Genomic DNA, 23339 nt, shown 5'->3' with positions numbered 1-23339 from the left:
CCCTCTCTCTGGTTCTGCACAGCTGATAAATCACCACTTCAGATCACCCCAAAGACAGACAGATGCAGGGAAGCCAAAAAACTGGAGTGCCCAGAAAAAAAGCAAGGAAAAGATGTGTGTGTGTTTCTGTGTGTGCACATGCAGAAACTGCCTGCTGAAGTTATAACAACCCAAACACGAGGTTTTGAGATTTAATTGCTCAAACTTGGCTCTCTCGGGTGATGATATCATTATCAAAATATCCCAATTGAGTTATGCCTCACCAATCAATCTCTCCTAAGCATCATGCACTGCTCAAATACCAGGTCCCCAGGTACCCTCTAAATCACTTTAATTACAGGCCGTTCATTTAAAATTAGGGAAATATTAAGGAAAGAAAAAAAAAACCAACACAAAATTGAACCACAAGATGTACTTATGGCTGGAAATATTTATGAGGTTATTTAGCAAACTGTTTACTGGTTTCCTTCTTTTTTTTATGGTAACTGGCAGGTTCCAGATGGCCTGACAGGACGCCTGCCCATGGTGGCTCCTGCAGGATGTGCAGCACTTAATCAATCAGGTCACCTCCCTTTCAGAAATAACCATTCCTTGTCTGCAGCAAATTCCCCCCCCCCCCCCCCCCTTTAATAGCCTCATTGTAACCCAAAGAAGAAGAGCACTTCCTTATAATAATTGTTTCTTCCAAGACCTCTGACCTCTGTGTCACCAGCTTGGTATATAAAGTGAATTTATGAGGCAGACAGGGATGGATGCCTGTAAAGAGCCTTCCAGGAAATGTAATGAAAAAGCTGCTTTTAGCTGCTGAGCAAAGAAAAGCAAATGCCTGGCAATGCCAAGAAGAAAATTGAATGCTGGGATGGGGTGAGAAACAGCCCTGTGTGCACTGAGATTTATAGCAAACATTTCCTTTCTCTTTCTTATTATTCAACACCGAGATGAACCACAACCCCAGAATGTCTTTGGAACAAGAGGTCAGCTCGTATACTTCCATCTTAATCAGAAACAGCTCCCAGGCACTGTGTACACGAGTGGCAGCAGTGATGGGTCCTGGGTGCACCAGCTCAGCCGCAAAGGAGCGCAGAGCGGGGCGTGCTGCACCAGCCTGTCCCCACAGCTCCCTGGTTTGATCTAGGTGAGCTCTCCTGCACCTCATGTCAAAAATGAGACCTAAAAAAGAGCAGGGACATGTGCTGAAGGGCTGCACCCCTCTCCATGGGGGATTCCTGCTGGTGCTAATCCTGGGGGACAGTGTTCTGTGCAGCAGAGGGCGAGTCAGCACCTTCTTTCAAAAGGTTTCTCCTACAGGTTAATGCCCTTTAGACTGTCAAATGCGATGCCATAAAAATAAGATCAAAGGCTTTAAAATAAGGGAAGCGTATTTTTTGATTCATACTATTACTATTTTATATCTGAATATTCCTATAGAGCTTTTCATCCAGGAAGACAGGTCTTTGAACTGCTGTGATTTCACCTATCACTGAGGAACAACCCCCGGGGTAAAATGTGACAGCTATTATCAGGGTGCATTAATGTTACTGAACAGTTCAGGACAGACAGAGACAAATATATCCAATTTAAATCATAGCATTGAAGAGCAACCGCTCAGTGTGGATTAATACCCATGCATTTTCCAAAAGTGCTTTGAGAGTTTTCAGAGAACAAATGCAGAAACTAAAATTCCCTGTCTCATCTGTAGGATTCATTCAGGCTCCCGTCATTATGCTGCAAATTGAACATTGTCAAAGAGGGAAGATGGCAATGCAAATGATTCACCCATAGCATCTACTTTTGCATCCACAGATTCTGATGGGATGTCCAAACCAGCCACCAAGGAGACTCACCCCGTGGAGATTTGCTGAGGTGATACCTAAAAATGAATACATGGCTGGTGAGAGTAAATCACAGCAGACTACTCACATCACAGAGAATGGAAAATCACATGGGATGTCACTCTAAACTAATACTGGCAGCCGGCCGTAGTCAGAGCTTGAGCTCATAAAGTACAAGTTTTTAACAGACTTCAGATTTGCTAAATAGTGTTCACCAGCCAAATATGCTTATAAACATCAAGCATGAAGGAGTAGAGATGGAAACAAGGCACAGAGCTCACAGATTTTTTCCAACCCCACTCCACAGAAAAACCCAAACTACGGCATTAATCCTTTAAAGCCAACACCTCAGGATCGTTACAAATCAGAGTCTCTTCTTGATAGACAGGGAAGCTGTGCTAATCCCACAGCCATGGCTACCTCTGACCTACAACAAATCCCTTTGGAAAGAGCAGCCAAACGTGTGTTATCCCAACTGCTGTCACACCACGCGTGGCAGGGCTGGACCGCTCCAGCACCCCGGCTGCAGCTTCCCAGCCATCTGCGAGGTGACTCTGTTGGACTGGTCAAGCTGCAGAGCGAGTAGCTAACAAGCATTAACAACATCTAGCCCATGTGTTCTGTCTAGTAAAATGCCAACCCATCTGTCTGTAACATCAGTGACTCCGTAGAAGCCATATGCAGGAGAGACATAAATTAGGGAGAGAAAAATCTCCTGTTACTTTCTCTGCAGTGACTCTGCAGTTGTCGCTGGGATTGCAAGGGACTGGGTGTTTTTTAAGCTCTGTTTTCCCAGCCAAATCTCAGGCTCACGTAGCTCTCCAGCCCTGCCATCCAGAGGCAGTTTCTGGTCTGCACCTGACCCTGGTGAACATAGCTTGGGACAAAGTGAAAAGCAGCTGCAACTCAAACCAGGTTCCAAACTGCTCCCCCAGGAGAGCCAGCAGAAGGCAGAGAACTTGAGGGAAAGACCAGGGACTGGCAAGTGAACCCAGCATACAAGAATCCCTCAGGTACACAAGGAGCTCATTAACCAGCCAAGCTGCTTATCACATTCCTCTCCATCTCCCTTGCTGGAAGCTCTCTGAGCTGGAAGGAACAGGGGAGCAGTAAACCAAGAACAAGGAGTTTCTGGAACATGAGAAGGAAGGACCTATGGGAGAAATGCAAAAAACAATTATCTGTGTGGGCTGTAATTAAGACTGTCTGTTCTCAAGGTATATTGGAACAAGGTATACTCGTTATGGGATATATCTCCTATCCCAAGGAATAGGAGATATTCCATTTGTGAACTGCAGCTGGAGGTATGAGGTCTGTAAGAGAACACAAGCAGCAAAGTTTGCCAAACCCTGTATCAGCGAGAGATGTCTAGAACCACTGAGAATTTTGACATCAACTTTTGAGGCTGCAGCGTTGCCTGGGAGATAGGCATCCCTTCCCCAAAGCAAACCACTGCTCCCCAAGAGGCAGAGCTTGCTGGATCCTTCATCCCTCACTGAGTCACACCAGACACGCACTGTTCCGCTGCTTGGCTGCTCCTGCATCATGGTCCTGCTCAGAAGCCTCTGCCTTCTGTCTCTGGATTAGAGCAAATCAGCAAAAGAACCCAGACTCCCCTCTGAAGTGCTTGCACATGACACAGAATTAAAATAGGTCATACAGATCTCAGGACTCACCAGCTGCCAACTGGAAATGAACCCCTGAGTTTGCGAGCTGGGCATCTCACCTTGCATGAGATGGAGGGGGAGTGCCTGGGGCAGGGAATGGTTAGGTGAGCAGAGGACACACACCTGGGAGGCACATCTGGAGTGACTGCTACTCTGCCACGTTGCAGATGCCATCATGTGATTAACACATTTATCCTCATCATCTTTTTGGTATCCTTCTGGAAGTCTTGCCAAGTGGGGTGGACGGAAAGCTAAAGAACTGAACAATATCCTGTGACCAGTAATGGCTCAAGGGACTGTAAGTGATAAACTTAATGACAAGCAGACAATTAGACCTTAGCTCTGTGGCTGAGGGATGGGACAGTATATGGAGCATGCCCGTTCCTGGCTCATTGAGTTTGCAAGGCTTGTGGGAGAAGGAGTAGCAGATGGACCTGATGGCAGATTACAGCTGAAATTCTCACCCTGTTTATTCACTGCTCTCTTCTAGCTCTTGTTTGTCTGGCACCCTGGGCTAAAATGCAGGTTCAAGCCTTACATCAAGGAAATTGGTGACACATATTAGTCACCCCTGCACAGAGCCAGCATCGCAGCCAGCGCTGCACAGACCAAAGCCACTGCAAGAAGAATTGGCCAATAATTACCCCTTCCTGTGGGACTGTGTGACTTGCTTACACTTATGATCTACCAAAGTGGAATTTAAGTGTTGGCTCTGGGAATAACATCAGTTGCAACATCAATATCCAAATGTCACGATGTTAGCGTGAGTTGAGGAAGGTGCTTTTCCTGCTGTCGCTTTTTTGCTGGCTCACATCTCCCTTCGTTTTTCTTTATCTGAAATTGCTGTCATCAGCATGACTGCCAGCAAGACCAAAGTAAGCCTGAGTTGTCAATACCCAGCAACACAAAGAAGGAAGTTGATTCTGAACATGCAAAATTATTTTCTTGTGTCCTCAAGAATGAGTTTTAACCCTTAAGAGCTCAAAATTCCACTGTGGGGAAGCACATTTCTCAGACTGCATCTATAGCCACATGTGGGAGTTTATACTGAGAAGATGTTATTTTTATCATGGAACTGATGGATATCAGTAATTTTATTTGTGGAGTTATTCAACCAGACTTGTAGTCCACAGGCAGGAAACCTTGAAGAACTAGATAGTAGGGAAACCAGTCAACTGGCCTGTGCACATTGGGTATATCCTGCTCTCTTGAAATGGGCTTTTAATGGTAAAACCCAATGTGAAACGAAGACACATAGGACTCTTCTCTCCTTGAGCAGGTCTGATCTCACCATAACAAAGTCCATGGCTCAAGAGTCAGAGGTTGCAGCTAAGGAGTGAATAAATAGGAAGATTTCAGTATTCACTGAAATAGTAGGAGAAATTCTAGTGTATCCCTTGAGGGGACACTCAGCCCCTTGGGCTATGACACATTTGCTGAAAGCTCCTGCTGTTGCTGCCTGTGCTGTCACTTGGCACTAACCTCCTGAAGAACATGGCAAGACAGCACTGCTGGTTCTCATGTCTGGACGAACATGCTCCTCTCCCCGAAGGGAAAAGGAGAGGTTTTGTGTTTAGCAAGTGCACCATGTTTGAGCAACCTCTGAGGAGCCTCTCTGGGGCCGCGGGCTCCCCACCTGACACACATCTGACTGGTTGTCTCTTCCTGCTGGTGTTCTCCCACTGACGTGCTGCCATCCGCCAGTCAGCTCCTTTAGCTGCAAGTGCAGGGGGGGAAGAGATTTATGCAGACACCATGTATGCAATTATGAAAGCAGAAGACAAGACACCCGGATATCACACAAACTGATGCATTTTTGCTGGCAGGCTTTTTGCATGATCCAGTAACAGCTGTCATGCTCCAGCTTCTCTCATCTGAGCTCTGCTACCACTTCAGCATCCTTCCACATCCTTTAAGAGGGCTTCCTTCCCTTCCTGGTGCAGCCTGCTCCAGATGCCACAGCAAAGTGGGCAGTAGTGTGGGATGCAAAGGGGACACAGTATGGCTGCTTTTCATAGCAGCACTAACATGAAATGTTCACTTCTTTAGGCAAGACACTGCTCATTAGCAATGACCTCGAGGCATGCAAGCTGCTCAACCAGCAATCTCTCCCACTCTGGAGCTCTTTAAAATTTGCCCTTTTCCTGTGCCAAGTCTTTCAGCAAGCTTCCCTAAAGTGCAGTGGTGATCTGCAGAGATACACACATGTTGTCCTGTGCTTTCTGGAGAAATGTGGTGATGGGGAGCTGGTATGGACCTTGGACTTCATCCCTTGTCCCCCGCTCAGCATAGCATTAAAAGGGAAGGAAAGGACAGCCCACAAGTTTCCCTGCCAAGTCAGCTCCTGCTGACTCTAAAGCCTGGAACTCTAAAGCCTGGAAGCCTGTTAGTGCCCACATCCTCCTGGTTTTCAGCACTCCGTGCTATGTTTGCTTTTGTAAATAGATTTAACCTTTCTAAAATTAAAAACAGAAGAAAACTTCTCTTGGCAGAACACCAGTTTTAGAAAGATGGAGGAACACAACATTTCCCAAACACTTCAAAACTGCAGACTAAAGATATGTGTTAGTCTCTGCTGTGCATGCTTGTTTTGCTCATTATTCTGAATGTTAATACATTAATAGATCCTCTCCTGATTAACGGCTGCACTAGACTCTCTTTCTAGGAACACATATGGCTCTTTCTTGCCACAATATTGGAATAGAGAGCCAAAATATTTAAACACTGACACTAATAAAAGATTTTATCACCCTCATCCTGATGTAAATAACTAAGGCTGGAGCCAGCTCTTAGCTCTATATGCCTGTCTTTCAAAAAGTTCTTAATCAAATATGAATGAACTGGCAGAGACCCATTTTAAGTAATTGGGCTGTTTGTGGTTACAGTGCTGCAGCAACAAAGCCACTGTGACATCCTCTCATCCAACAGGATGCTGTGCACCTGGCTGAAAGGACCACATACTCGTTGGGGTTTTAGACCCAGGTGTGTGTGCAGGGGCTGGTTCTGCCTGCAAGAAAAGGAAACGTTTTTTCTTTCCTCACACATGCAAGATTAAAATATTGTCCTGAATTAAGATGATTTTCAGGGGACTCCAAATGCTTCTCTCCCAGATATCTACACTCAGCAGCATTTACTCCATCCGCTGAAGGACATGGGAATCACCCAGCACACAGACCAGAGGGTATGGTAAAAATTCTGGTAGTGTGTGTCTGGCTTGTTTGGAGTTGTAGGTCAATTGCCAATACAGAATTGCCTAAAAGATATGTTCCTCCCTCGTTTTTTCCCATGCTGTGCCATTACCTTTCCCCTCTGCCCTATGTCCTGCACTAATCCTACCTGTCTAGTGCCATCAGTTATAAAATAAACAGCAGTTCCCCCTTTGTGCTACTTGCCATGTTGCTGATCAGAGCTGTCACTGGCTAAGAGTGACACAACCTGAGTGCTAAGAAAACCCTGAAATTAAAAAAATACTCTTTCTACATTTCAATGAGAGAGTTCTGCAAGGGGAGGGACTTCAGTTTTGTACTCCGGAAAACATTTATCACTACAGAGCTGAAACATGGTGTGAAAACAAAAACCCTCCAAACCTGCTTTCACACATTCCCCAGCGAGCCCAGAGGTGTTCCTGCTATGACCCACCTAACAATGCTCTTGAGAATTGTTTTCACAAGCAAAAAATACAAACATAACAGCAAAAGAGTCAAGAAGTATTTCTTCAAATGCCTCAGATGTAGGCTGTGCTCTAAATATATTGTAGAAAAGCACTAATATATTTTCAGGTGTTACAGAAGGCCACAGGAAAAGACCTCAGCAAACCTCAACTGTAATACAGAGCAGGTCCTGACTCAAGTGTCAGGATTATTTGAGATCACTGACCTCCTCCTGCTCAACCTGCCTATTTTTACAACTCAATTACATTTATTTCTGTATATACAGATGTACATGAGATATTTAACATTCTTTCTTGTGCAAGAGCCAGACAGAAAGCAGAAGATGCAGATGAGAAAACGAGCAGATGAGCTCCCTCGGAGGTTTCACGGACAAAGATGTTTAAACGAAGCAATTTAAAACCAGAAAGAACCTCACAAACACAGTGCTTCTAAGCATCTCATTTCACTTGCTTGTTTTCAACTACATTTGAAAAAAAAATCTCAGAGGGAATCAAACCACTTTAGCTGCTGCTTCCTCATTCCTGATGTCCTCTGGAGAACATCATCAACCTTTGTTTCCTACCAGTTATAGACCAAAATTTCTAGAACAAGTAACTCAACAGGGGTGAGAACTGAAATGCATTACACATTCGTTGTTTGTCACACTTCTGAAGGGCAGGGAAGCACCAGCATGGCCTGAGACTGACAGACAAGAAGAAATGGGTTTCCTACAGCAGCAGGGCAGCACAGAGCCACACAAAGGACTCAGTGCTCGTTTGCCTCTTTTGCTGCAGAAACCAGAGCTGTCCCCAAGCACGGGGCTGAAGGGAATGTGTGAGATGTGGGATTCAGTTCTGCAATAACCAACCCCAAACTTGGTGCACGGTGCAGGGAGGGAATGCCCCCAATAAAGCTGGCAGTGATGCCCAGACACCTGCAGCATCCCCTGGGCATCATCCCAGCCAGGGCTCAGCCTGCCTTGGGAAGGGCCCTTCAGTGTGCACAGGGCTGTTCCAGCCCAACAACCAACCCATTCATCCCCATGACTGCTCCTTTCAGCACGAGCTGACACATCCTTCCCACAACAGAACCCTGCAAATGACTTTATTTAACCAGGAAAACAGATTTGTGTTGTTTCTAAAGACAAATGAATCTAGTTTTGGCTGCAGAGGGCTGAGCTGGACTCCTCTCTGTGCCAGTAAAATCATCAGGATTGTGGAGGAGACTTAAGAGACTGTGTTTACTTTCAGTCTCCCATGGATCATAACTGAGCAGAAAAAAAGGGCTCACACAGCACAACAGATCAGGCTGCAACTGTAAAGGAGTCCAACACTTTGGAGGCTATTTCTCCCAAGCACTCAATGAATTTTTTTTTTTTTTTTAATTTAGTGAAAGACTTCCCACAGTTTACTGGTCTGCAGTGAGAGTGGGGCATTTTGGGGAGAGGATGGTGAGGCAGATTTTACAGAATCACAGAACAGTTCGGGCTGGAAAGGACCTTGAAGATCATCTAGCTCCAACTCAAGTGGGATGCTGACCACTAGATCAGGCTGGTGAAAGAATATGCTTTTCTTTATTATTTTGTCACTTTTCAGTATATAGATAGTCCCAAATGTGGCTGAGCTCTGCCTAAATTTGCAAATATTTCTGTGCTGGAGGTTCCTGACTGTGCTCCCAACAAAAGGGGAATGGGGAGAGGAATGAAAAGTGCCCAGGGTCACAAAGCAGGTCAACAACAGAAGCAGGAGCCATGGACAATCCCCAAAATCTCCCAGGCTGTGGGGAAATCTCTGTTCTCTAGTGCAAAGGCAGAGGCAGATATAATGACATAGATTTATCCTTAAGTTGCTATGCAGGGAGGCACAATTTTTTACTTCTTAGTGCCCTGTTATTTAACCTTAATGCTCCACTGACATTATTTTTTTGTATGGAACATTATATATGTGTCTGTGTACAAATTTGCAATGTATAAATAGCATAGATCAGAGGTGACCTTTAAGTTTGTGCATGTGGAGATTCATCCAGCGTGAGGGCTAGCTGGGAGGATGAAGTCATTAAGATGTGTTCTCATCTAAAGTTACTTATGAATTATTTTTAAGCTATTTTCTAACTTATTTTGTTATAATACCCCCACATAACTCACTCACCAACCAGTAAAAATAGCTTACCAGTGAATGCATGTTTCGGAATTCTGTTTGCCTATTTTTCCTTTGTGCTGCAGCTGCTGTTGCCATGCTGTCGTTGCTATGTTTTCCTTTTTCTTTCTTTTTCTTAAGAGGGAAAAGGCAAAAAAAAAAAAATCTATTCCCTAAACATGCTAGATTCAGTTCATGGAACAAAATACCTGAGGTAGAGCCTAGAGGAATATAACATAATCTGGATGAAAGAGCATCACAGTGTAGAAAAAAGCCTTTTTGACACTAACATGCAAATTCTTCTCTGAAAGAGTTAATTAAACCACAAATGTAATTTACATCAGGAAAGGGTAATGAAAAAAGAGTCTTAATATAGCTAGAAAATGGTCAGAGAAAGGTAAAACTCCAGGCTGAATAGGTTGATAAGAAGGTAGAGGGGAAAAATAGATATAAAATAGTAGATGTGGCCAAGTTTCATCTGGAAGACAATGAAGTTGCTCAATAAGCTTGTTAAAACAGTTCTTAAAGCTTGAAAGCTAAAGTTTGTCTCCATGGGATAGCCCTGAGAAATACAAATGATCTTTCCAAAGGCTGAGAGTCCAAGGTGGAAAATTTGGTTCTGGGTTGTGGGTCCTAAGTTGTCCCTTCTGCCTCTGGTCATTTTATTAAAAACAGACAGAGATTGCCAAACTGGGGCTGGGGCTCAGCAATTAAGTTCTGAAAAGACAATTTGGGTTGCCCATTCCTTCTTTGTCTCTCAGCTCCAGAGGAACTTGGATTATTCCTCCATCCTCAGTCCCCTGCCAGTCTCCAGGAGGACCATGGAGCAGAACTGGCAATATGATCACAAGAATCGATAGTTTCAGCCCAGTGACTGATGATTTAGAGCACAAAAAACCCCTGTGAGATGGCAAAATGACTTGGGTGGCTTAGGAGTGTGGAGAATTGTGAGGGACCACGAGAACCTGTGAAATTTGGGTCACTGGGCAATGCTACAGCAGAAGAAATTCGATACAGACAAGTGCAATGTAGCGCATGTTGTTCTGCCAATTTAAAGGACTCCTAACATGCTGATGTGTTGGAAATGATGTAACCTCTCAGAAAAATAAAAAGCCAAGTGCCACTGTGGCCAGCTTCTAGACAATTTCTCAGTGTACAGTGTCACTCAAAACATCCGAATAAAATGTTAGAATAAAATGTGTTTGAAAATACAGCTGGGAGTACCATGTCATGGTTTTACACAAGTTGAGAGCGTGTCCTCTTCTCCTGAGCAGTGAGTCAGCCTTGGTGAGTTCAGTACAACATGAGGGCAAATGGTAAATTAGGTTTTTCTTGTTTGAGGCACGTGCTGTTTAACCTGCCTTTCTTCTCATCACTGACTGCATCCCGGGGTCAGTGGGAGAAACATCAAGGGCTGCAACAATTTGCAGCATAACAAATGCAGAATTAAGACAGGCAACAGTAAACAGAGGATGGGCAGGGTGGTGAATTCTGGGTCAGATGCTACACTAGAAAAGAGAATTCCAGGATTTCAGGTACTCTTCTGCCATTACCCTCTTTGGCTGAGGTGGGTGAGTTACAAAGTGCAGCTGGATTCAAGATGCATGGATATTGGCAAACTCTCCATGGAGTTTGGCTGCATTAGGTGCTGTTTTTCTTCATGGAAAACCATGTTTTCATAGGTCAAAAATCCCCCAGTCCTGACCTGTGCAGGGCAGGGGTGCTAATCCTGACTGTAAGTTTGAAACACAGCTTGATCAAGACCAGTTCTGCCATTCCCTGTGTATTAATTATTCCTGCCTTTACCCACATCCCATCAGCCCCAGATTTTGGGGTCTGACAAAAACCTCTTTCCATGAGGACTGCCACTTCCAACCAAGCCAAAGAAATCACAAAGAGCTATGTAGCCCCATGATTAAGAGCTGTGAGTCAGGAGCTTCCAAGTTTATTCCTCACTTTGGGTCCCAGCATGAACTACACAAGTAGCATCATTTCTCTGCATCTCAATATCCTCACCCTCCAGTAAAACTAATAACAACTCCTCCACTGAGCAGGCCTGCTGTGAGAATCAATTGGTATTTGTAAAGGCCTTTGAGAAATGTAAGGCACAGTCTGTATGTGAAAATTATTGATATGATTCATTACCAGGCATTCATACTCTATTTATGCAACTCCCAGTCTATTACTAAATATATTGTCCATTTGAATATTGAAATCACTGCTGCTAGTAATTTCTGCTAATGTTACACTGGTCTTTCAGAGGTAGCTTTTTTGACTTGAATGGGAGAATTGTGGAGGCAGTGAATAGGGGAACAAATGCCAGAAGAAGAATTTAAAAGAGGACAACAGCTCTGTGCAGACTTCATGGAAAACAATAAAAAATCCATTTAACAAATAACTGTGTGCTAACACTTTCCTGACTCCTCTTCCCATTCTCTTTTTTCCTCAGTTGAATTTGTGTGGAAATCTGATCTCCATTAGCCTTTGTCTGCAAGATGAAAATGAGCAAACCTGAGTGCTTTGTGTCTCTCCAGACAGACCACCTGCTCCTCACACGCTGTCGGGTGATGCCTGAGACCTCTCGGTGACCAGTCTCCTTTTCAGAAAGTGAGGATGCTCCATCCAACCCATCATCCTACAACCCTCAATCACCAGCTCCAACTTCCCCCTGCCTTTTACTTTGCCATGCTACTGAAAGCAGCAAAATCTGGGACTACTCGGAGAGTTTCTGAGAAGAGAGAGCATATGTCTATACATTATATATTTATTCACACACTGAGACATGTTCTCACTCCCAAGACACACACGGTATGTTCCGACTTTCTCACTCCAGCATGTTTTGCAAATTTCTTCTCCACCCCCTCTATTCCCTTGTTTCACTTTATCAGTATCTTATTTAAGGAAAATGCTGCTTACTGTAAACTGGAAATGTTAATATCAGGTCAGCAGACCATTTATTAAGATGCAGCTGTGGGACAGGGAGTGATGTGGCACAGCTATTTTCCTGGTTCAGCTGCTTTTCCTTGCAGTTGGAAAATTTGTTTTCTTGCTGTGATCCTTCTCCTCGCTCTTGGTGCTGACAAAATGTTGCCAATATCCGTGGTGCGGGAACTCAAGGACAGTCGATATTTCATTTGAATCAAATGCAATGATTTTTTTGTTTGTTTGTTTTGTTTTCAAAGCTCAATGTTTTGCAATTAAACATGTCAAGACATGGGGAAAGTTGAGGTGGGAGTTCTTTTGTGAAAGGCAGGAGAGAGAAGCACAGAAGTAGAAACCAGAACAAACCAGCAGTGAAGCCAATAGAAATCTGCTGCATTGTTTCTCTGTCTTCTTAATACATTTTTTACAAGAAGTGAGATCTTTGATTACATTTTTGATTGGGAGAGACAGGCATTGCCCTGCCCGGTGCATGGTAAGAAGGAAAGGAGCCTTTCATGTTCACAGATATCAGACATCAAAACAGCCATTCCTAACTCTTAAAAGGATCAGACAAAACTGCAGCTCAAACTGTGCCAGGGTACTTTGGTGCGGGCAGGTTCCCGGTGGAAGACATTCTCAAAGCTGTAAGAAATCCTGTGGATGCTGACACTCCCGTTGAGAGTGGGGAGAAATACAGGAAATTTCTCCCAGAGAAGTCCAGGACCATTGCAAGGGCATTTCAACATGAGCAGACAGAGAGCCATGACAGCCAGGCTGCAAAGAGAGAGCTGCCAAAAAGGAGCTCCTGGTTGTAAAGAAAGGTGCTCCATCAGAGGGTCCAGGCAGGACAGCTCCGTGGGGAAAGCAGCCAGCAGAGCACAGCCAAGAGCAAGATTGTGCAGATAAATTATATCTCTCCTTCCTGAAGACTTGTGGGATCACTGAAACTCCCAAATATGCTGATGCCCAGCTGCAGGACAAGAGCACTGACAACAACTCCTCATGCAACACAACTGGTGTCTGTCTTCAGAGCTGCAGAGCCCCAGTGTCCTCCCTGGTTTAGAGGCCACCTTGACACCCTGACAACCTCCAACAGCTGAATTGTGTGAGGAAGAGATCAGAGCTCTGATCCTGCATGACTCCAGCTGAATACTAACAAAGACAACATGGTGTCCTGGCTTATCCCTCACCACCACTGCAAATGGCCCTTCACCTGGCTGTGGGATCTGCTAAAACCCAAAGGCTGAAATGAGACAGGATAGCAAACCAACATATGGATTCATTCAGAGTTCAGTTCAGCCTGGATTCAAGCACTTTCTCCTGCCAAAGCTTGCCAGCATGCATTACAGAAGAAAAAACCCAAATCCTCGACAATTTTCCAAAATCCAAATTAGGGTTTGTCTAGGTTGGTAGCAAACATGATGCCAATCTTCCCAGAATTTGGCTCAGCTGCACAGATGTCCTGAAAGCACTGGCTGCACCTGAAATTAATGGATGCTAACCGGATGCTAATTCAGACACCTGAACCTTCTCCATGTGTCCCCAGTGCTGAATTCTGACCCTCAGCCATTAAATGGACTTGCTGGTGCAGAAGTAATCCTATTTCATCAGGACTCCAGCCTGTTTCTAATCCTTCTTTACAGAGAAGTGTCTTTCAAAGCTTTGCAGCATCACCTCACCTCCACCATCATCTTCTGTGCTCCCTCTGAGTCAGGATATCAAACAGAGAGAATGTTGGGACTGCACAGCCACCAACACCAGGGCACCATTCAGTCCAGCCTGTCTCTGTCTGTGGCCTCCAGCCCTGGCAGCAGTGACCCAAGTGGCATTACAGAATCACAGAATAATGAGGTTGGAAGAGACCTCTAAGATCATCAAGTCCAACCTATGCCCTAACACCACAACTAGACTATAGCACCAAGTTCCAAGTCCAGTCTTTTTTTAAACGCATCCAGAGATGGTGATTCCACTCCCTCCCTAGGAAGACAATTCCAGTATTTTATTATTCTTTCAGTGAAAAATTTTTTCCTAATATCCAACCTAAACCTTCCCTGATGTAGCTGGAGACGGTGTCCTCTTGACTCCATGGTCAGACTGGTTACAAACACATTGCAATGGACAGTTGCTTCTTCTACCAAGGCTGCTGCAGACTTTTACCCTGTGTTTCCCTTTTAATACAGCAATAGTGTCAGAACAACAGAGTCTGGAGATTGCCACAACTCACCCTCAAGGGTGCACTGGCACTGAGCCCTACATCTGCATTAAGGATGAGCAGAGCCATTGCTCAGATGCCGAGCACTGGGGTAAGGAAAGCACGTGGATGACAAAGAGCTGCCTCCAGCTCAGGACAGACACTGCAGAGGTGCTGCTGGAAAATTCAATCCCATCTTCCACTGAAGTGCCATATCTGTCCAGGAGATAAACAGCCCTTGTTTCCTTCTGCACACATGTCTGCTACTGATACACACCAGCAGTGGCTTTGAACACCCCTTCTGCTGCTCTGGCCAGCAGCTGCTCCCAGGTCAAAGCCTTTTCACTCTGACTCAGGCTTAGCTTGTGGGATCCCAGCCTCTCTTCCAGAGGGTGTAGTTCACAAGCACATTTCCCAGCTGGATCAGCTCACAGCAGCCTGTCCACTTAGCACAGAGGCAGGTGAGAACACGCTGTACTCCAGTGCTGCCTCGTATCGGCTTGTCATTAAACAGCAGATCTGCTGCCATTGATTTCAGTTAGATTTCTGTTCCCAGCAAACTCTCTAGAAACACTTATCCCAAAGCCTGAAGTGCTCCTGAACACACGCCCTCCTTGTTTTCTACAGCTTATTGATGCACTCGGGATCTCTCAGTGTGGAAGGCAGACAGGAGGAAAGCTGCAATCTGATTTCTTCCCCAACATCACCAATGGGATCAAAGCAGCAGTGGCAGCACAGCCATTCTCTTGCTCTTGTGGCTTTTTGCTCTGTGAGACATGTAGACCTTTGATGGTGTTTGAGGCTTTGATTTCACTGGCTGCACTGATTTGATGACACCACCAATTGTTATTTTTTAATCTTTACCAAACAACAGTGAGCTGCTGAAGCTCAAGCACAGCCCCATGCAGTGATTAGCTGCATGGTGGAAGAAAAGTAAGATTCCCCCTGCACTGAGGCCTGAATAACAATGAGGAAGATTAATTTTTCTAGGAACACTTTTGTGCAAAGCAGCCTTTAGAAAAATCCAAGGGATATTTGGTCCCCTGAATGATGAGAAGAAGCCACAAAACAGCTCATCCTGCAACCTGAAGCAACATTCCTCTATATAATCTCAGAGTCAGAGGATGAACTCGAGGTATGGAAACAAACAATATGTACCATGGATTTGTGCAGAAGTCTCCTCCCAGGTACATCTGCCTGCTGTTGATGTCATCCCAGATCCTGCTCACCCATGTGCCATCAGAGCACACTAAAGCCAAGACTCCAAGCTCTGTGCATAGAACAGTCGAAGCAGGCTGCTCTGTATTCTCATGCTACAAAGTGATGAGAGTGAGGAAAAAAAAAAAGGAGCAAATGCACATATCTACATATCTATGATACCTAAAGGGAACCTGTGTTGGTGAACAAAGGAGAGAGGCAGGAATGGATGCAGAACCAAGAAGTTCAAAGGCACTGGCTGGGCATGTTCAGCTCAAGCAAGCATTACCCCAACCAATTTTATGTAACTACCTTAGCTGAAATGCCACTTAATTTAAAACATGCAGGAAACAAAATAATGTCTTCAAGGTCAGGTGAGACAGCTTATTAAGGGCAAGAGAATTTTATTTCCTGCTGACTTGCCACCCATACTAATGGTCCCACCACAAGAGCACTGTCATAGTGAAAGGAGCAGTCCACAATTCCAGACTCAAAATAGCCTGTGATGTGCAACCAGACTACAGGCAGCTTCCTTCTCATGACTGGTACAATGCAACAGCCCAGCTCCCAGTCCCAAATGCCCACCTGCCTGCAGGAGCTTCTGTGGAGTTGGAAATGAGAACAGAAACCTTTGAGAAACACTTCAAAAGATGAGCCTGTGGTTCCCCTGCTCTTCAGCCACATGGTGGGCACCAGAGGAAGGGACATCCCTTGACAGCACAGTGACACTGAATACTGGGATACATCCACATTGGATGCAAATGGCTTAGGAGCCCCTCTGCCCTGGGTTTCTGTGATGCTGCTGGGGGCAACAAAACTCAATCCACTGGTGTCGAGGGACACCTGAGATCTCAGAGCAGTCAAAGCCACCAATGGTTCATGGCCACCTTCCAGTGCTCTCCTTCCCTGCTCACAAATGACCATTTCCATAAAGGCTGAGGGATCAGAGACAGGAAAGTGCTGGATGAAAAGCTCCACAGCATCATCAGGAGACAGGTTCTGGACAGCCACAGGACTGCACCTGGTGAGCAAACAAAGGCCTGAGGCAATGCCCAACCTGATTAAAATAAAGACATCCTCCTCCACATGCTGTACTGCCTTGTACTCATGCTGTTCCTCAGTTTTTCAGTTTGTAAAATAGAGGAATATTTGCTGTACCTCGCAACAGTCCTGGAAGGCTTAATTCATGTTTGTGAAGTGCTTTCAGATCTTAAATTGGAAGGCATGAGAAAGCACAAGTTGTTATTATAATTGCATTATTAAGTGCTGTTAAAAAAATCAGCTTATGTTTCATAGAATTCAGGTCCTTCTTCAGACTAGCTTTATGTGCCTTGACACATGTATTCGACAATAACCCAAATAGCCTTGATCTTTTATTCCCAGCAGGGTTTTCTTTATACCTTAATGAGGTCTCTTCTTAATCTTTTTTTCCTAAGGATAAACACCTCATCTCAGTATAACCAAACTCTCTGAGCTGCTGTGTGTGAGCCTGGTTTCTGCTTCTGCAACACCACTCCAGAGAGGGGTCCAGACTGGTCGGGAGGACTATGGCTGGGGTGTCACATATCCCTCACAAGATGCCATTATACACTTGCAGATTTGCATAAGATATCTCTAATTTTTCCTCCACATAGGACATTCCTACAATACTCAACTGCTCCTGAGAGCCGTGCCAGGTTTAGTCCCAAATACAGCAGTATTTTTAGCCCTCTTGTGCACAGTGCCTGATATTCAACCTTATTTCTGTTGCGTAGCAGAAGAGGCTTCCAGGATATATTCCTGACTATATTTCTGTCTTAAGACTCCAATATTTCACTTCCCTTACCCTTACCATTACCAAATCACTCAGAGATCTACAGTCTTGTTGATATTGACTTTCTTCTCTCCTCAATCCTTCTTTCAGGTTCCTTTTTTTCCTCTCCTATCATCTGCAAATTGCATCATTTTTATCTTTCGCTATGCTGGAAATCTTATCATGAAAGAGAGACTTTTCTTTTTTCTTTTTTTAATTAGTACTTGGTAATATTACCAAGCTGTGAGTTTATGGCTTTGTAGATCTTATATTTTTGACACTAATTACTCACAAAGGCTTTTAAAGCAGCATTTCAACCTAGCAATTGGCATGACTGTAATTAAGTAAGAAGCAGCAAATTTTTTTTTACATTTCAGAGGAAGTCTCTAGCATTCCTGCCCTGTATCACAGATCAGCCCCTGGTATTGCTCCAATGAACGAGACCAGATGTTGAAAACATATTACTCCAATGCACACAGAGCTCTCCCCACCCTCACCCAAGCTCCTGGCTGCTGTATTAATAGTGCTGTCAGCACAGAGCATCCACAGGGATTCACCACTTGCCTCTTGCCAATCTGGAGGGCTTGGCTAATTTTAGATTTGTGGTTTCTGCTACTTGTGGGAGAGTGTTTTCCCTCTGTTCAAATCTCAAAGACTCATGTTGTACAGACCACATGACTGCGCTTGATTTATTTCCTCCCCATCATACCCTCGCTGGGACCCAGAAGGAGCATGGAGGGATGTTCTGGTTTCCATTCTGATGCTGGATGTGCTGCCTGGAAGGTGCCAGGGCAGCAAGAGCTCTCATGATATGTTTGTAAACTAGCTGTTATGGAGATGATCAATTAAAGGCGTCTCAGTGGGGAGAGTTTCATTCCACTGGCCTAATTCATTTTCAAATTACTTCAGGATGCTGCCTTTTACTATTACATTATTTGTTCTGAAACTCCAAATTAAGATTTTATAGTGCCATTAATTTTTATGCAGAAATTACCATTAAAATCAATGTTTTCTGCTTAGAAGCTGACAGTTGGAGATGACTGATTGCCCAGCCTGTTTTCTACTGCTTTACTGCCTTGGAAGTGGATGGGTCCATCTTTGTGTGCTGCTAACTCTGAGCAATGTTCTCACTGCCCCCTACCAAGACCTGAGCACATCCATCTAGGGAGCTGTGACATCCTCATCAACATCTGTGTCTCCAACATCACAGGTTGTTTCCAACACCTCCTGGAGGATGCAGATCCTCCTTCTGCAGAAGAGCCAAGGGTAGTGATGGAGCCAGGTCTCCAGTGCAGGTTGGAGCTCTGCTCTCCCTTCTGCTCTGGCAGGGAGAGCTGGGGGCAAAGGGCACCCCTGGCCATGCCAGCTCCTCTTGCTGCACCAGAACAGCCACCCAAGCAAGGTCTGCACCCGGGGTACCACCCTGGCCAGGCTGCTGTGGTCACTGCCCCCCTGCTCTGTGCAGGCCCTTAGCTGCCTGTCCCCATCTGAGGCCTCTTGTCCTGTGAACAGCCTGAACACTGAATTGTTTGGTTTTTACAAGTCACCCGACCTAGGGCAGAGACTCCCATGCCCAGCAGGTACACCAGTCCTGAGCGATGCTGGCAGTGACAAGGACTATCCAAGTGCAAGTGTTTTACATTTTACACTGAATCAGGAGCACTTCAAACTTATGCTGACAGTGTGAACAGCAGTACCAGTCCAGGAATCATCCCCAGGAATTTTGTTTTCTAATTCTGAGGGAGCCTTCAGGGTGTTGGGCAGAGGAGAACATATAATGACAAAAACATAGAATGGTTTGTGTTGGAAAGGACCTTAAAGATCATCCAGCTCCAACCCTTGCCATGGGCAGGGGCACCTTCCACCATCCCAGCACCATCCAACCTGGCCTTGGACACTTCCAGGGATGGGGCAGCCACAGCTTCCCTGGGCACCCTGTGCCAGGGACTCATCACCCTCACTGGGAAGAATTTCTTCCTTATATCTAATCTAACCCTGCCCCCTGTCAGTTTGAAGCCATTCCCCCTTGTCCTGTCACCCCATGCAATTTTAAGTCCCTTTCCTGCTCTCCTGTAATTCTCTGCTGGGTACTGGAAGTCTGCTATAAGGTCTCCCTAGAGCCTTCTCCAGGCATTTTATTTATTTCAACACATCTTTTGAAACAAACAAAAAAATATTTGCCCATCCTATGGCAGCCCCCAGAGGGAAACAAAAGAATAAAACAGAGGGGAGAAAGTTTGATCCTCTAAATACGAGGCATATTAAGCAAAACTGAATGTGATATGTAGCGAGTATCTGTGACAAGAGCAAACTGATCCTGCTGTTGGAATATTCATGCAAATAGGAGCAATTTTACTATGATTAAAAAGGCAATTAACTGAAAAAAACGCCAGCAATTTCAGAAGCAGCCTGTGTGTCAGTGAGGCCTCCACGCAGTGCTGAACTGACATTTTGCTCACTTTCATATTCCATCAATGCGATACTCACTACTACAGCTTGAGAGTACTAATTACCCCAACTGGAGGCAGATGCTCTTAGAAAGACTCCAACAAAGTCTCCACGAGGCACTTCACACGCTCTGCACAGAGAGGGGCAGTGCCAGCATAGCCTGTCCCACCCCTGCTCGCTCCACGCTTGGGTGAGAGGCACCAGCATAAAGAGCATCCACTGGCCCAACAGAACAGGCCCAACCCAAAAATATTCACCCTGCAACACAAAAGCCTTCAGGGAATGCAGCACAAGCAGAATTGGAGCTGCTGCCTTCTCTACTGTCTGCTGGTGGGATTGAAAGTACTTCCACCTCTGTGGTCAGATCCAGAATAGGGAGATACTGATGGAAAATCTTCAATCACCCACGTGATAATTGCTGGATGCAGAGGATGAGTGCAATAGCCAATAATCCCTCACAAAGCAGAGGGATTTAGAAGTAGGATCTGCTGTTGACACCTGCATGCCCAAATAACTTGCTGCCCCTGCAGAGGAATGCTGAGACCAATGCACTGGGTAAAAGCACAGAAGCACCCATTTTCAGAGCTCTTCATATCCCAGACCACCAAAGATCTCCGTACCCCAAACACCTGGTGAACCAAGTGTACAGTGGGCTGGCTGTCACCTTCCAGAGCCAGGCAATCCATCCCCACCAGCACAGCCTGCACACACCAAGAGGCATCAGCAAATCCTTCTGCAGCTTCTCCATCAGCTCCCCAGCAGCCGCACAGGCAGAGCCACTGCAATATGCATGAGGTGGCTTCAGACCTGAGCCCTGAGTGTCCTCTGCTTGTCTTTGATGATTAACTGAGCACCAGGCTCACCCTCTGTTCAGGACTTTCTGTGGCTGAGGTATTTTGCAGCTAGTCAGAAACTCAAATATATTTCCTGTCCAACAGACACTGTCTACTCTTTAGAGCAATTTTTATTGGATTTGTAATCCCCTTTTCAGTTTTTTCTCTCCCCTTTTAATATTGTCTTTCAGGCCCTTTACCAGGAGTTCATTTTCTGAAGGCCAGCAAGGAACAGTGGACAGCACCTTTGGGTTTAAAAAGGAATATGCACAGAATGTTAATGCAAGAGAAATATGCATCACTCTGACCCCTTTCAATTAAGGTGTCATCTCCATCACCTTTAGCTGTCCTCAAAACATGGATGTGCCCTGAAACAAACAAAGAAAAGACCCAAGAAATCAGTGCTGTGAGCTGAACTTGAGACATTTAACCATTTATCTCCCCAAATGACATTTGCTGTGACTGCCTTTACTTATACAACCTCTCTAGACCAAAGTCAGTGCCAAGTGCTGATCAAGGGCAAGCAAGAAATGAAACTGGAAGTGTTAAACAGAAGAAGAAAGGTGCTTATGCAAGGGTGGGTCTCACCACAGAAAACTGCAGCCACTGGCACCTGGAGCAGCACTGGCACAGCTGAAATGTGGCACTGAATGAGGATGGGCTACACCTGTCTGGACACACATGAAAACAAAGCCCAACCACCCAAGGAAATTTAGTATATACCCATGTCTCTCCTCCTGAGATCATGAATCCAAGCTGCAGAGAACGTGGGTAGGGAATGAAAATGTTCCTTTTAATCCACCAAGGAGTAGGCTGAGAGGTCACATAGACAGAGGAGAGTAAGAGTAAACCCCTCACTTTTCTCCAAAGGAGATGAGGCCCTTGCAGAGAGGATTGCAGATGCCTTTGACAGGTTCTCCAGACACGTGGCACTTCATGAAAACCAGGAGAAGCAGGGGGGAGCACCAGCACGTGCCCAAGGCAAAAGAGCAGACTTGGTGTGGAGCCCTTGTAAGCATCCCTGTGGTCCCTTACTACACCATATCCTCTTTGTGTTCAGCTGAACAAAACAAGACTTGAGGTTCACTAGAAACAAACAAACAAAAAAGGTCATTTTCAGACCACTCTAGCAGGTGGAAATACAGGATTACAACTCCTTTGTACCTCCAGAGTTTGGATGAACCAGACTTCCCTCCTGTAATGAAAGGTTTTGTGGACCTCTGGGGCACCTGGTGAAACATCTCCAGCCCTGCAGCTCATTTCAGTGCTGCAAAGCCCTCTGCAAATTGAGAGGTACCTGAGGTTCACCAGGGTGCCTCAGCCCTGCCTTAATTAATGGAAAAAGCAAAGGGAACAGCATTTCCCTGGCTTGCCAGTCTCTGGAGAAAAGTAACCAAATGAATTAATGTGTGGAAATCAGTTTGTCAAAAAGGAAATGGAAGAAACTCTTTTCTCTTAATTAGCACTACTGGAGATTGGGCTGGTGATGTCTTTGTGGCTGCACTGATTGTGGCTCTGTGGCCTGAAGCCTGCCCTGGGTAACAGCAAAGTAACCTAGCATGGACAGCATGAACTCCATTCTCCCACACATACATTCTCTTTCCACCTCTCCTTGGATGACCATTCCAGTATGATCTCCTTTTCAGGTGAACAAAAGCTCCTTATGTTTATTTTCCATGCTGTCCTTCTAATTCCTCATTTTGGCACCGGTCTCCCTGCTTGGAACAGCGAGCAGGATGCTACAGCCTCCCTGCATCATTTTGCTTTATGTCTGCAAACATCTGTACATGCAATTAGAAGGCCAACTCCTTTTATGTCCCTAAATGAGTAATCTTAATCACCACCATAAGAAATTAAACCCTGCCTGGGCAGCACAACTCAGCAATGCAATCCTGGCACTACCTGCCTGCAGGATCAGCCCTCGGGAGAAATCTCCCACCCAGGAGCAAGCTCTCCAGGCTTTTCTTCTCCGTGGAAGCATTTTCACAAGTCTAATTACAGGGAAGCAGTGAGATGCTTCCCTGCTGTGCCCAACACTTTTCAGAGGCTTTCCAGGGTGCTGAGAGACTGAGCTCTAGGAGCTGGTGCTGCCTCACTGAGGTGTTTTTTGGGAGCAAATGGCTCCAAGCTGGGGTTTGGCTGCCACACTGCAGCTTCCTCTGGGAGGGCTGAGGGAGTAGTAAAGGGAATTGTGTGCTGATACAATGAAAAATGGTATCAGCAATGGATGCCTGCATTCCTCCAGAAACACATCTCTTTTCTCCCCTCTCTTCACCTTTGGCCTCTCCACCAGCCTTTGATGTGTTGCCCTCTTTTTTCTCCACCTTTCTCTGGCATTTCTCCATCACCACAACTAAAACACAGACCCTCACAACAAGCCCAGTTCCCCCAGTGAAACCATCCATGTTCTACAGCCCCCAGCAAAGGAAACAGGCCCCCAGAGGATTGCTGGCACCTCCCTGGGCTGAGGAATCACAGAATATCCTGAACTGGAATGGACCCACAGGGATGGGATCAGTGAGTCCAGCTGTGGCCCTGCACAGCACAACCCCAAGAATTCCACCTGAGAGCAATGTCCAAACTCTTCTGGAGCTCTGGCAGCCTTGGGGCAGTGACAACTGCTCTGTGGAGGAGAGCTGGTCCCAGGTCCAACCCAGCTCTGGTGCTGCACA

General features: G+C 45.5%; 1 protein-coding gene across 2 annotated transcripts in view; it reads right to left on the bottom strand.

Annotated features, from left to right (window-relative positions):
• Positions 1–23339, bottom strand: part of MAD1L1 (mitotic arrest deficient 1 like 1) — a 347152-nt gene that overhangs the window by 7304 nt on the left and 316509 nt on the right. The gene's annotated exons all lie outside the window — the stretch shown is intronic.

The sequence above is a fragment of the Lonchura striata genome, chromosome 14, assembly GCF_050655825.1.
Source record: "Lonchura striata isolate lonStrDom1 chromosome 14, ASM5065582v1, whole genome shotgun sequence".
NCBI classification, from domain to species: Eukaryota; Metazoa; Chordata; class Aves; order Passeriformes; family Estrildidae; genus Lonchura; species Lonchura striata.
Note: the sequence above shows the minus strand (reverse complement) of the source record. Positions and strands in the feature narration are given on the sequence as shown.